At 47.8% G+C, this 12,877-nt stretch overlaps 1 protein-coding gene across 3 annotated transcripts in view; it reads right to left on the bottom strand.

The window, feature by feature from the left end:
• LOC144934760 (plexin-B1-like) overlaps positions 1-12,877 on the bottom strand; it is a 125,829-nt gene that overhangs the window by 99,953 nt on the left and 12,999 nt on the right. The window lies entirely within an intron of this gene.

Genomic DNA, 12,877 nt, shown 5'->3' with positions numbered 1-12,877 from the left:
AAACATTAAAATCAACGACTTTCTTGTAGTACGTCCACTCGGCAACCCATGAAAGGTGGCGGCCGCCGTCCCCAACACCCTACCGCCTCCCGAACGCAGGAAACCCCCGACAAACAACGCCCATGACCTCCCGTCCAGCAGCACATGGTGGAAGACAGACGAGACTTTGTTTTGCCACTATATCCACGCACGCCGATTAAATAAAGCAATCAAACCAATATAATCGGTAGAGTAATCGATTACTTGAAGACCGTAAATCGGACAGGCCAACCTTAATAACAAGGCATAGCCACCATGGTTAACATCATCTCCGGGACTGTGGCATGGACAGACTGAGTGACAAAAGCATGGTCTGCAGTTCCGTTTGAAAACAATGGTTTTATAAGCGAGCGAGTGTGCACACACACACACAGCTCCGGTTACCACTGCGTAGTCTGAAGCCCAGCTGCTCAGCTGCAATATGCTGGGGGGATTTTTTAAAATACTTTTTTTTCTCTGAAAACTACCCGGAACGAGGCATCTCTAAGGACTGCACACAGCTTCCCAGAAAGCCATAACGTGGCCCGCTCTCTCTCGAACGGCTGCCACACGTGTACTCTTAGTTCTTTCGGTAAAGTCACGTAGGTAAAAAATGAAATTAAAATTAATAAAAATAAAACAATAATATTATTAATTTTAATTTCATTTTTTACCTACGTGACTTTACCGAAAGAACTAAGAGTATGAATCCTTGCAGTCACGAAAGCTTCAAATCTAGAAATGCCACACGTGTGTTCACGGGAACGCATTCTCCACTGCAATTGTGGCGCAGCACGAACCAGCGGTTTTAGCCGCACTGGAGATGCGACCCAGCGATGGCCGGTTCACAATTTTGATATCCCGCCAAACACGCGGATTAAAACAACAGGCAGGTTTTCCTAAATAACCCCCACCCCCTCGCCTCTGTTCCACCTACCAATATAGATGGGTATAGGTCCCATGTGATGGGGTCAATCGTGAGTCGTTCATCTCCCCGCTGCGTGCCTTCGAACCGCGGTACTCAGCGATCTGACCTCTGAGCCACTCCATTTGCCCTTAGGGCAAGATTTTTTTAAGAGGTGAACTTTAGTGAGTCTCTCTGAGCAAACAAGGGTAGCAACAATGCCTTGTTTTGCATGGCTGAATGTAGGCTCATTGGTCTTTTCATTGTCCATCCCAATGCTTCACGTGTCTTTGTCAATCCACTGCTGGATTAAGGCTTCGACACGCCGCGTCAGTCATGGGGGTTGCTTGACCATACTTCACCATGCCGGTCAATGCTTGTTCGCGAAATGCAAACATTTCTATATAATGGTCTCAAAAGGTTTTTTTTATCTCCAAGATCTGCCAACAATGCATTGCATTCACTCGGCAGCTGCTCCCACTGAGACTGGGGTCGTAACCATCACAATGACTCGTGGGCAGAGCCCCTCCCACTGAGACCGTTATCATGACAGCAGTGTTGGGGGTAGTAATTGCCGTGTTATTATTACTATTAACGTTGTGCGTACGCCAAGTATAGATTGCGAATCGCTTTGCTAGCTTAGTATTAAAGCGGCTGTTTGGCTCGGCAAGCATTCAGGAAGCGGCAACCTGGCAATTTAGTCGACGGCACATAATTGCCCAATTTCATCCAAAATGCCAGCACCTACACCACCCTCTCCTTTTCGAACGCAAATTTCACATTTTGAGAACACACACAACATATGCGTGGAACGAGCAACAACTGTCCTTCAACAGACTGTCGGGGTTGAGGGCTATCAAGAGAGGACACTACGAAGATCGGCCGATGACCAAATCGCCCGGAACGAGCCAGAATCCATCAACGCTGGGAAGCCAAGCGGAGCCTGGGTAGTGCTTGGATGTGCAGCCATCACAAGCAACAGGTTGTTTTATAGGCCGTGGAGCTTCTTGGTGGACAGCCAGAATGGTGGTGGTGGGGTAGCATCATCCACTGTGATGCTTCACGGTACTTCCACACTCTCAAGCCTGTGTTATACACCTTCACCAGCTCGCACGGGCCCGCGTGGTTCAGTGCGGGTCAAACGACACCCGCAACCAGCAGTGGCTCGGCACACGGGCTGCGCATGCACATTCAAGTATAAGCACGAATCAATTCAAGTTGGCACGGCCACACGAGGGTGCTTGGGTTGGGACTTCGCCGTAGAAGTGGAGATGCCTCGGTCTCTCGAGTGTCGACGGTGACAGTGCACTGGGTTAGCGCGAGGCTGTGTGAGGATCTCGCGTCAGATTGAACTCGTAAATGCCATTAGCTCGGCGCAAGGCCAGAAATTGGGTCTCAAGCAGGACCCTCCGAAAGAAGAGTTGAGAGCCAGTGAGACGTTTACAGATACTGTAAACGGATTACAGAATACAGTTATTGCTTACAGTTTAAGTGATAAAAAAAACTCAACTTAAATGATCTATTGACCGAAACTAAAAAAAGTCAAGAGCTTTTTAAAAAACAGTTTTAATTTCTTAATGCACCAAACTCGGAAAACATTAAACTATCAATAACATTTCATGACACGGAAAAAATTGTTGCGTGCAAAAAGTTGTTCTGCAGGCACTTGTTGAACTGGTGTAGAGCAGTGAGTTTACATTGCAATCTGCCGCAGGTAACGGAAATTTTCAGAGGCCGCCTTGGACTAAACGCCGAGTGGATCCTGCGTTCTCCACAAGCACGGCCACTTGGGCTTTTCTATTCCCATGTCCATATTCACACTCAAAGCGACCTCACACGCGCACTCTCACTTGCCATGGCACGTACTGATGGTGTGTCTACATCTCAAATGTGTCGCCAGCCTCAATCCATCTCACTCTTCCAGGATGAAAGGGCTAGCATGGAAGGGCAAGCTGAAACACTCTGCTAGAGAGAGAGAGAACCTCTCTGCAGGGTATATTGGCCTACTCGTCCATGCTCTCTACAGCTGCCTCCATTGAAGGCCCTTCTCTGTCAGTAACGGCATTAAAAAGCAATTGCAGGACTGTACCTTTACCGATTTTACCACCTTGTACATGTAAAACAATGAAGATAATTGCTGTGCCTTTCACAGAAAAGTTATCCCAAGGCAACCTACAAAAATATTATGAATATAACCGCAAATGTTAAATTGTTAATTAACAGAATTACAGCCCATTGTATGTGCACATTCTCTCGAGGCACTTTGGCTTTGATCCACATAAACATTTTTTACAAATAAGAAACATGGCAAGCATCCCAAGTACGACCTTCGACTTGGGCCGTGAGACTCATTGCATCTCCGCACGGTAAACAAAGAAACAACAAAACCAAAAGGAGAATATCCCCCGTATAAACCTTTTAAGGCTACTGGGGAAAGTTCGATTAGCAGGCGCCTACAAAAGCCAGCGTGGTGCACGAGGCGACGTGGCCAGCACCACGCTCGGCCGCCCTTCGACTCCCCAGAGCCGATGTTGACAGACCACACCGGGGTAACTCAATCAAGGCCTGTCGGCTTTGGAAAAGCCAAAGCCTGGCGTAGAAAATCACCACCAACGTGGCTCAGCGGCAGAGCGAGCGGCTCGCAAATTGCAAGTTCAAATCCTGGGTTGGGGGTGTCGACTCAGCCCATCATCCCTACGGAAAACGAGCGCCACTCTGTGAGACAGTCACAGTTGGTTGTCCTACGGATAGAGGAATGTTAAAATATCCATCATTTGTTCAGGGCTGTAAATGGAAATTGAGCACCGCCTCGATGCGCCATTCGAGCAGCAAAATCAATTTGACTTGCCGTGAGTGATGTTAGCCGTGGCCGAGAATGGAACTCGGGGTGCCGGGTTCAGAACGTAGTCACAGCTAACCCCCCCCCCAACCGCTCCCTATGATTACAGTAAAACTAAAATCAAGATCCCCCGTAGAAGCTTAAGCCTATGTTGGGGCAAGGTGCTGTTTGTGAGCACCTCTGAAGGCCGGCACGGTGCACGGGGAGGTGGCTGGCCAACACCACGCCCGCCCGTATTTGTCTCCCGAATGGCGATGTTTACACACCGCACCAGGTACTAATTTGAGGCCGAGTCGACCTAGGGGAAGCCCAGAACCAGTTAAGATAATAGTCACTGGTGTTGGCCGTGAGCGGGTATCCAACCCGGGTTGCTGGGTTCGTAGCTCAGCGTGCCAACCCGCTAGCCCCAACAGTCCGTCAAGGCTATACTGGTGATCTTTGTCTTATGATTAAAGCACGTACACACGCACGCGTGCGCGTTTCGAACACCGAGAACATCCACTGCGGGCTCGAACGAGACAGAAAACACTCGAACGTTTCAAAACAAACCCTGTAAAACAGTTTCTTCCCAAGGGCAGGGCCCCATCGCGAGCGCCGGCGCGGGGTGCGTGCGTCGCCCGATAACACGAGCTGCTGGCACGGCGCGCGGGCGTGGAAAAACAACGATTTTAAAACGCAGCGGCGTCGAGCTCCTTTGCCTCCGACCCAGAGCGCATGATGGGAGAGCCGTGGCCGATCAATGGGGACACACACGTCCGTCAGCCACTGTTCTCGGCACAATCGCGCACCGATGTTCGCCCGAAACAATACCGCGCATTTTACTCACGCCGCTTTGCGCGCACAACTCGCTGGAGGCGGCGTTGAATCGCAGGCCGTGCCGCACATTGCGAGTGCTTGCGTGGCGGTGATAGACACCTCTCGTACGAGAGACTCGTGGTCACGCAGGACTATTTACCTGGTTACAAATAAGGTGAAGTCAAAGCGATGTTTCTGCGCAAATGAGCACAGAGGCTAGCTACGGTCAGCTCCGGTTTACCAACCCCGAGCCAGTGGTGTAATGTCCACATTCCTTTGGCAGGGGCGAGTCTGTTAAATAGAGTGACCACTGTTGACCTCGTCACGAAGCGGGGCGCCAATTTTGTCGACCGCCAAGGGCCAATGGGCCGATTCAAACCTCAACCAGAATTTGAACTCGTAACACTCTGTAACACAATTTTTGTTCCTGGGTACTAAGTGTTATTGTTTTAAATGCTCATGCCTATAAAGTATAGAAAATGGCTATTATTCCCCACAAACTTTGCTTTTGTGACCAGGACTTTATGTGAACCAAAGACACAGATGCACACCACGTTTTCTCATTGAAAATAGGTACATTTCAAAATATCACTGTCCTGGTCACAAAAGCAAAGTTTGTGGGGAATAAGCCATTTTCTGTACTTTTGAGGCATAAGCAATTAGGACGTAACACTTTTTACCCAGGAACAATAATTGTTTTGTTACAGGGATCGCTCTACTACAGGTTGTAGTTAGAGGCCTTCTCCAATCCGTCTGTCTTCTCTTGGCGTGTTTCAGCAACGTCTCGTGTGTATTTAGAAGCCGACAGTTTTGTATTATTCTTTTTTTAATCACAGACTGTACTTTAATTAAATAAGTCAGCTAGCTTATTTAACGAGGTGAGATCCCACCGAGATTCATTATCCCCTTCACAGGAAAAAAAAACAGTTACCGGGGCAATCGCAGTTACAAGGAGGCAATTTCTTTTAATTGCAATGTATTTCTGAGAAATGTTCCACTCTGGGGTTTGGGTTACGACGCTCGAGTATGGATGGCCTACATCATCGAAGGGTGATATCACAGAGACATTAACGTCCGAGTTATAACGGATGAAGCTCCTTGGCAATTCCCAACAGGAATAAGTGGGGTGGCTGTTGGCTCTGTGGAATTAATTGACCTGTCGGCTCTGTGGAAACTGGCTCAGTGATTCGCATGCTGACCAACACCAGCCTCTTCGTCCGTAAAAAAAAAAATTATTTCAGAGGCCACCTTGTATAACCTTGGTAAGTATCGTCGTCAACGAGTCGTCCGTTACATTACATCTCTGCGATATTTAGCAACTATTACACCTCATTTGAGATGGGTGGGGGTGGCACAGTGGTTAGCACACTCTGCTATAAGCATGGCGAACCTGAGTTTGATTCCAAGATCGGTCGTCAACGAGTCCTGTCCTCACCCCTACCACCCCCAAACCCACCCTTCACCAGCCCGTACCGACCAGTGTGGGGAAGTGTGGTCAAACAACCCCCGTGACCGACACGGCATCATCCAGCAGCGGATTGCCAATAGGGTGAAAAGAATGTTTACATATATAATTTTATATTTCCTTCAGCCAAGCATGGATGCAAATGATGAAGTTAAAATTAAATGCACATTTTGCCCTTTAATTCTTTTTTACTTTCTGCATGCTATTAGATCTGAATTTCATTGGAATTTCCAGATGGTGTTTGTGTGTGTATGCATATATAGATTTCGAATTTGCTATTTTAATATTCTGGTACTTGCTTTCACCTTGGTCACCCTTAAAAACAAATTATTTCCTGGTCCCAATTGGCTCAATACAGCAATAATGTAAGGTCACTTTGCCAATCCACTGCTGGATGGAGGCCTCCCCCGATCATGTGAGTTATAGGGGGGTTTAACCGCACTTCACCAAGCTAGTCACAGCATGTCGGAGAGACCAAGAAGCATTTCGGTTATCACTTACCATGGATATTAAGCCATAGGCCAGAATCAAACTCAGGTCGCTTGGTTCATAGTGCAGTGAGTATCCATTTCACCAGCACTCCACCTCCTACAATGGGCTTTAATATAACAACGATCATTTACATCCCCTTGTCAATCTACTGTTGGATGAAACCTTCACAAAGCTCTTATCCAGTGATATAATCGATGGTCTAATATTTCTACTACAGGACTACAAAGGCAGATCAAGTTGTGTGCTGGCGCAGTGATCAATGCAAGCATGGATTCAGAGTGGAAAAGGAGCAATTAACTTCAATGGAAAGATTCTATCGTTAATGGATCGGCCAGTTTGGGATGGGTCACTTGGGATCGTGGTATTGAGACTTGCGCTCTGGCCCCAATAGCTCTAAAAGCCTTCATGGCTCCCCAGCGTCCGTGAATGGAGACCCACTCTGCAGATAAACACGACAGCGGAACCGAGCGATCGACACAATCGGGAGTTGGGGCCCGAGAGGCACAAACGTAAGAAATGTTTGCGATGCCACACGCTGGCAGTGGTGCATACGCCGCACAAAGAACAAAGATGCAACACCGGCCGTCTCTCAACGCAATCACGCCGATCCATCTGGGTGGAAATGTCTCCACCACAGATCCATCTATGCACTATAAAACAGGGCCACTGCCCGACACGTTAATGCTTACTATTTAAATGTTTCCCTTTCATGACGGCGTTATTGACGAATGCGTTATGTTTTAACACAATGAGCGGAAGTCACATAATAGCGCCGCTGATCTTATTTTATTTACGGACTTTTTGTCAATTCACTGCTGAATTAAGATGCTTCGCCTCGCTTTTGAAGTGGATTTGAGCAAAAATAGCATACGTGGAAAAGTTGAGGCTCGTGAATGTCTGTAGAAAACGACCGTTATGCCAAGCACGAATACTGCACTGGGTGTGGGCGGTTAATTGGTCAGGGCGGATACAAGACGGGCGGATATGCGACGCTGTACTGTACAGTACTGAGACCGCTCCCAGCGTAAGTCGATGCATTCGCTCGACGCACGCACGCACACACACAGCGCCAAGTTAGAGCAGGCGGTGCACATTCGACAGAGACCGATAGCCTGCAGAAGACTCGCGGACGGAAAGCGTAGCCATGCCAAGGAGCATTTCACGATTAAGTCATGGAAAGTGGCAAGCAGCACTCGGGATGACCTTCCAGGAAATCCTGCGCGAAACACGTGGGCGGCTCTATCTCCACGTCAGAATGTTGTTCTCCGTCAGCCGGGGCGCCTCCTCTGCTCAGTTAATATCAAGAATCAAAACTAAATATTTCAATGGAGTGCTCTTGCCAATAACATCTTGTAATCCCAGCGGCATTTGTTTAACAAGCCCGATTTTGCCGACGAAACCCAGAGGGTGAAAACCGGTCCAGAGTTTGCTTGCTTAAACAAATGCTGCTTGATAATCTTGGAGTCTGGAAAGCCAATCAGGATTATGGACGAAGAGATTTGTGCTTTTGCCGAGACCAAATGGAGTCTCGATTCTACTGCATGTGCGTTTAACTAATCATAGTATTCAGGCGCCTCTCTCATAAAAAAATAAACGCTCCAAGATCACGAGCGGTGAAGTTTTTTTCGTTAAAAGACAGGAAGATCCCGGTCGCATTTCGCACCTCGTAACGTCGCACTCTGAGAACCATAAGAATCGTCACAAGGTAGTGAACTGTTCATTGCGATAGTTGCAAATGGACGTTTATTCATCTGGTCACACAAATGACACAAATGGGAAAATTTTGATTTAACAAAAATTGCCAACCATGGCTGCATGTATTGTGGTCTATGCAAACATGACTCCTTGTAAAAAAAAGGTGTCAGTTTTGTTGCCAGATAGAAAGGTAAAAAAACAATAATCAAAAATTGCCAAGTCACTGCAAACCTAAATGGAGTTTGATATTATGCCATTGATTTCACAACAACGTCTGCAAATATAATATTAGTTTACTGGGAAACAACCCGTCGAGTACAAAAATACAGGACTGTGATTCATGTGCTATGGAGAATGGCCCTTGCCTGAAATGTCGCCTATTTTATATATAATAAAAAATTAAGGCCAGAGCGTTATTGACTAATGTGTTGAGTGGTTGTACAATATCTTCTTCTCAATGCCATAAAAAAACTTTATTTTTGTATATGACACGGCATCTTAGCCCTTGCAAATGTGGGAGAAAATCTGGGTGTCCAAAGATAACTCGTGCACGAAAGGCAGCAGCATTTACACTCGCTTCATATCCAACAAGTGGGTAATAGATTATATATATTGTACCGTGTACATAACGCTGTATTTGTGTGTACCATACATTCATTCAGGGGGAGTAGTGGTTTGAACCCTGTACTACAGACCAGGAAACCGGTCCAAAGCCAGCATCGGTGACAATGGAGGGAGACATTTTCGTGGGCATCCCTTGGTCCGACTCCAGTCTTATAGGTGCAGCACCTGGTGCAGTCAACTCTGCCAATGGGGATAGAAAGGTGGCCGGGTGTGGTTTTGACGACCCCACCCCTTGTGTGCGCCATGCAGTGCCGCTCGTTAGGTGCCGACACAGCCTGTATATGGCTACGGGGGGGTATACGGTGGGCACGCTTCGTCTTTGTATGTTCACAAACAATAATACGATTTATAACAGGATATCTGCGGAACAAAATTGTGGCTTGCTCCCAAGCGAATGCACAAAAGGAGATTATGTTCTTTAGAAATGCCAAGTAAAGAAAATAACACGGTAAGTAACACACTCCCACAGACACCGCTGATCCAAGGGCCCCCATTTAACCCTGGGTGGAAATCACGACTCTAATTAAGTAGCGCTTGCTGGAGCCAAATAAGACAAGATAAAAAAATTGGCGCTTCGCCCTCGTTTCAACACCACGATCCGTCTCGTGAGAGAAGCCCTGCGAAAACGAGGTTCAAAGGAGAGAACGCGAAAAGCCTTGCTTCACATCAGTGGCAGGGCGGTCACACTTCGTGCGCCTGGATTACTTTGATGAGCAGGCTCGCGGTGATTGGCAACGCTGCCGTGTCATTAGAACGACGAGGCTTTTGCCATCCCTTCAAGCATGTGTGGAGGGTGGGGGGGCGGCTTCATGAACCAGTCCATCGACTATCCTTCACCGCAGCCCACAGCAGTCTCTTTCCAGCCCCCACAATGGAGCCCCGGGGACTGACAAGCCAAGGCACGTCTGTATTAAAAAAAAACATTAAAAAAATACGAACATCTGCACTGTGAGAACAAAATCGAAAATCCCCGCTCGTCTGCCAGAGGCGGCAAAGCACTGCTCACCCCCATTCCTCATTCTTTCGCCATCTCTCCTCAACTGCAGTCCCCCTTGAATTGTGTTTTCCTCTCTGGATCCATGATTTGCCTACCATGTGGCTTGTTCCACCTCCTCTTGCCTTCATCTCTTAAGCAACTGATCCAATAAGCAGCTACCTCTGTTGCAGTTTGACCTCCCCCCACACACTCCTAAACTATAAACATCCCCCCCCCCACCTCTCGCCCGCTCTCTCTAACTTTGGTCTCTGGGTCTCGTATCATCCCAAGACTGCCTTCAAACATTTGTAGGGCCCCCGACTCGAGCTAACAAAATGTTCCGGCTGCCTCTTGAAGAGTTTGTGTCGATGCGATCAGCGGACACAAGTCCCAGGAGTGTAAACCATAAGTTTGACTACGGGGGGTCAAATGCAGAAAGAAAACCACGTTCATCAATTTTGCGACAGCAAAAAAAAACGCTGGTAAACAACTGGAAACCAAAAAAAGTCGTAATTTTCGGCAGAAAAACTTTTCGAGTGCCAAAACCGGTATCTTTTTTGGCTTCTCTACATTGCCCGGGTCCCCTAAGGAAATGGTATTTGCTGCAGCGCTACTCCGACTCGATATCCCCCTCCGCGTACCGGAACTGACACCAATTCCATTGCTCCATTCCATTTCCGCTCTCTCTCAATCCCTTGGCTTCTCGCCGCCTCTCCGCGTCTTTCGCCGTCCTACTCCTGCTTTCTCCACTCTTTTCCATCCCCCACTCGCCTTCCTTATGCTCTCCCTCCCCCCACGCCATTTCCTGCCATCGTGATGTTCAGCCGGAGCCAGGACGTTATTTTCCCTCTCAGCAGACGCGCAAAACAGCACAGCATGCCCATAGCACACATTCTCATGCGCGGACTCCGCGCAGTGCAGACGCAACATAAACAAGCATGACAGCAAACAGCTGCATGCGCCGTGCACGCAAAGCTCCGATAACTCATGTCGATTTCTTTCTTTTTTTCGCCGAAGCAAACGCTGAAAAAAAATGTCTTGTGTCTCTCGAAAACATTTGTTTGCCTTTGTTGTGTTATCATCTAATATCAATCTTTCGATGGCGGGTTTTTTTGTTGTTGTGCGAACCGTTTTATCACGGAAGGAAAATGGCCCAACACCAAATCTGTCGAACACCAAACGAACGGATATTCAAATTCCTAAAATTTTGGTTATGGAAGCACTCCACTTGTCCATAACCATGTGGGATATCAATACCGCAGATCCTATTATCCACGGGGTTAGCTGCAAAGGTCACTCCACTTATCCGCGCCTCTTTATCCAGAAAGATGTTGTGGATAATTATGAAGCTCCACAATGCAGGATGGGTGAGAAAAAAACGCAGTTGACAGAAATAAGGCCGCAAATAATAGGTGTTGTTTGCACGAACCTTACATCAACTGCTGGTGGGAGGCATTGTGGGTAAAATTTGAGGATAGGAGCAGTTCTCCTCGACGATGTTTCCTCGTTTTTGTTCCCCTCCTCTTCAGTTTTCGTCTCTCGAGTCACCCCGACACCAATTTAAGTGTCACAGCCACGGGTTTAGGGGTCGTGAGCCGGGGCCCTTTACAACAAGCACCACATGGCTCGCTCCAGCAGGAATGTGCTCTCATCAGCCCTCGCAAGGAGTCCAAAAGCTGTAGCTGTTTGCGCTCGCCACATGGGCTACACGCAGAGAGACGAGCAGCACTCTCTCGAATTGAGGTCAGGGTTCAATGCATAAAAAGCCACCATGTGGGGAGAAACTGTTAAATGAACACGCATTCACACAGTCCTCCCACACACGCACCCATTCGCGTTATTATCAACCAGGTGAGTGCACTCCGAGATTTGCCGTCGCCTTTGTGAGGAGACATCGTATAGCTACCCAGCGCTATTGTTGCAGGGGAGCGGCGGTGCAGTGGCTAGTGCACTGAACTACGAGCCGTTTGGCCTGGTGGTTTGGTTTCCGTCAACGGTTAACACCAGTGGCGGAGAGATATCCAAGCCAGTTCTGGGCCCCCTCCCTCACGCCAACCTGCACAGTGAAAAAAAGAGCTTTACAGCTCAGTGGATTCCTCCAGTATAAGTACATATTCTGATTCTGTGAAGTATCATCAAACAACCCCCATGATCGACACAGTGTGGGGAGGCCTTCTTCTATTCAGTGGTGGATTGGCAAAGAGTTGCCAAATATTATCTGTATATCCTGCTACGATTGTACACTTTCAAACAACACGTGAGAATGTGTCAAAATCGCACAGCCTTTGCGTGCATTTTGAAAAAAAACATCAGAACTTTCCGAAAAAGTGCATTGTGGATTTTTTTCTGTCATAGGTCATCATCAAAATTAATTTGTGAAAATGAAACCAAGTGATGAGCAGCAGCGATGCAGTGATAGACAACTGTGGATCGGTCTTGTCCTCAATAATAATCAATAATAATCAATAATAATCATCAGCACAGTGGCCATCACCGATGCTCACTGCCCTAAAGTCTGCCTCTGGGAACCGTGTGTATGGGGTGCCCTCATCCACACTAAGGGAACCAATTAGTTTGGCTAATGCCCGCAATTATAGAGTCGATAATGACACAATTTACTTGTGGGCAATTTTCAAATACTGCACAAGGTTTCACCCACGCTCATCCCAATACATCAGAGCGTTCCATGCCAACGTTCGAGCCAACACACTTTGATAAACGCCAGCAGAAACCGAGGCATTTGCAAGAAGAGAAGCGTCAAGACCGATTTCGAATGAACACAGCGCGTGGTCGGCTTTGTGCCACGCGTCGTTTCGACGCGACGTCAGACGTTTCACTCCCGGGCGCTGGGAGCTTCTCCAGCACCTGGAAGCGAAAAGTCGGACGCGATTGCCGAACCACGTGGAGGACGACCCGACGGGCACGTCGGAGAGCTTCGCGTGGCGACAACAACCACCGCAACAAAAAAAAACCGACCCAGTCACTTGTGAACCCGAGCAATGTGTGCACAGAGATTACCCATCCTCTTTTATGTCAAACAATACAGCCCATCATCATTCGTTAGGGTCC

The sequence above is a fragment of the Lampetra fluviatilis genome, chromosome 11 (genome assembly GCF_964198595.1).
Source record: "Lampetra fluviatilis chromosome 11, kcLamFluv1.1, whole genome shotgun sequence".
NCBI lineage: Eukaryota > Metazoa > Chordata > Hyperoartia > Petromyzontiformes > Petromyzontidae > Lampetra > Lampetra fluviatilis.
This window is presented reverse-complemented; position numbering and strand designations above follow the sequence as displayed.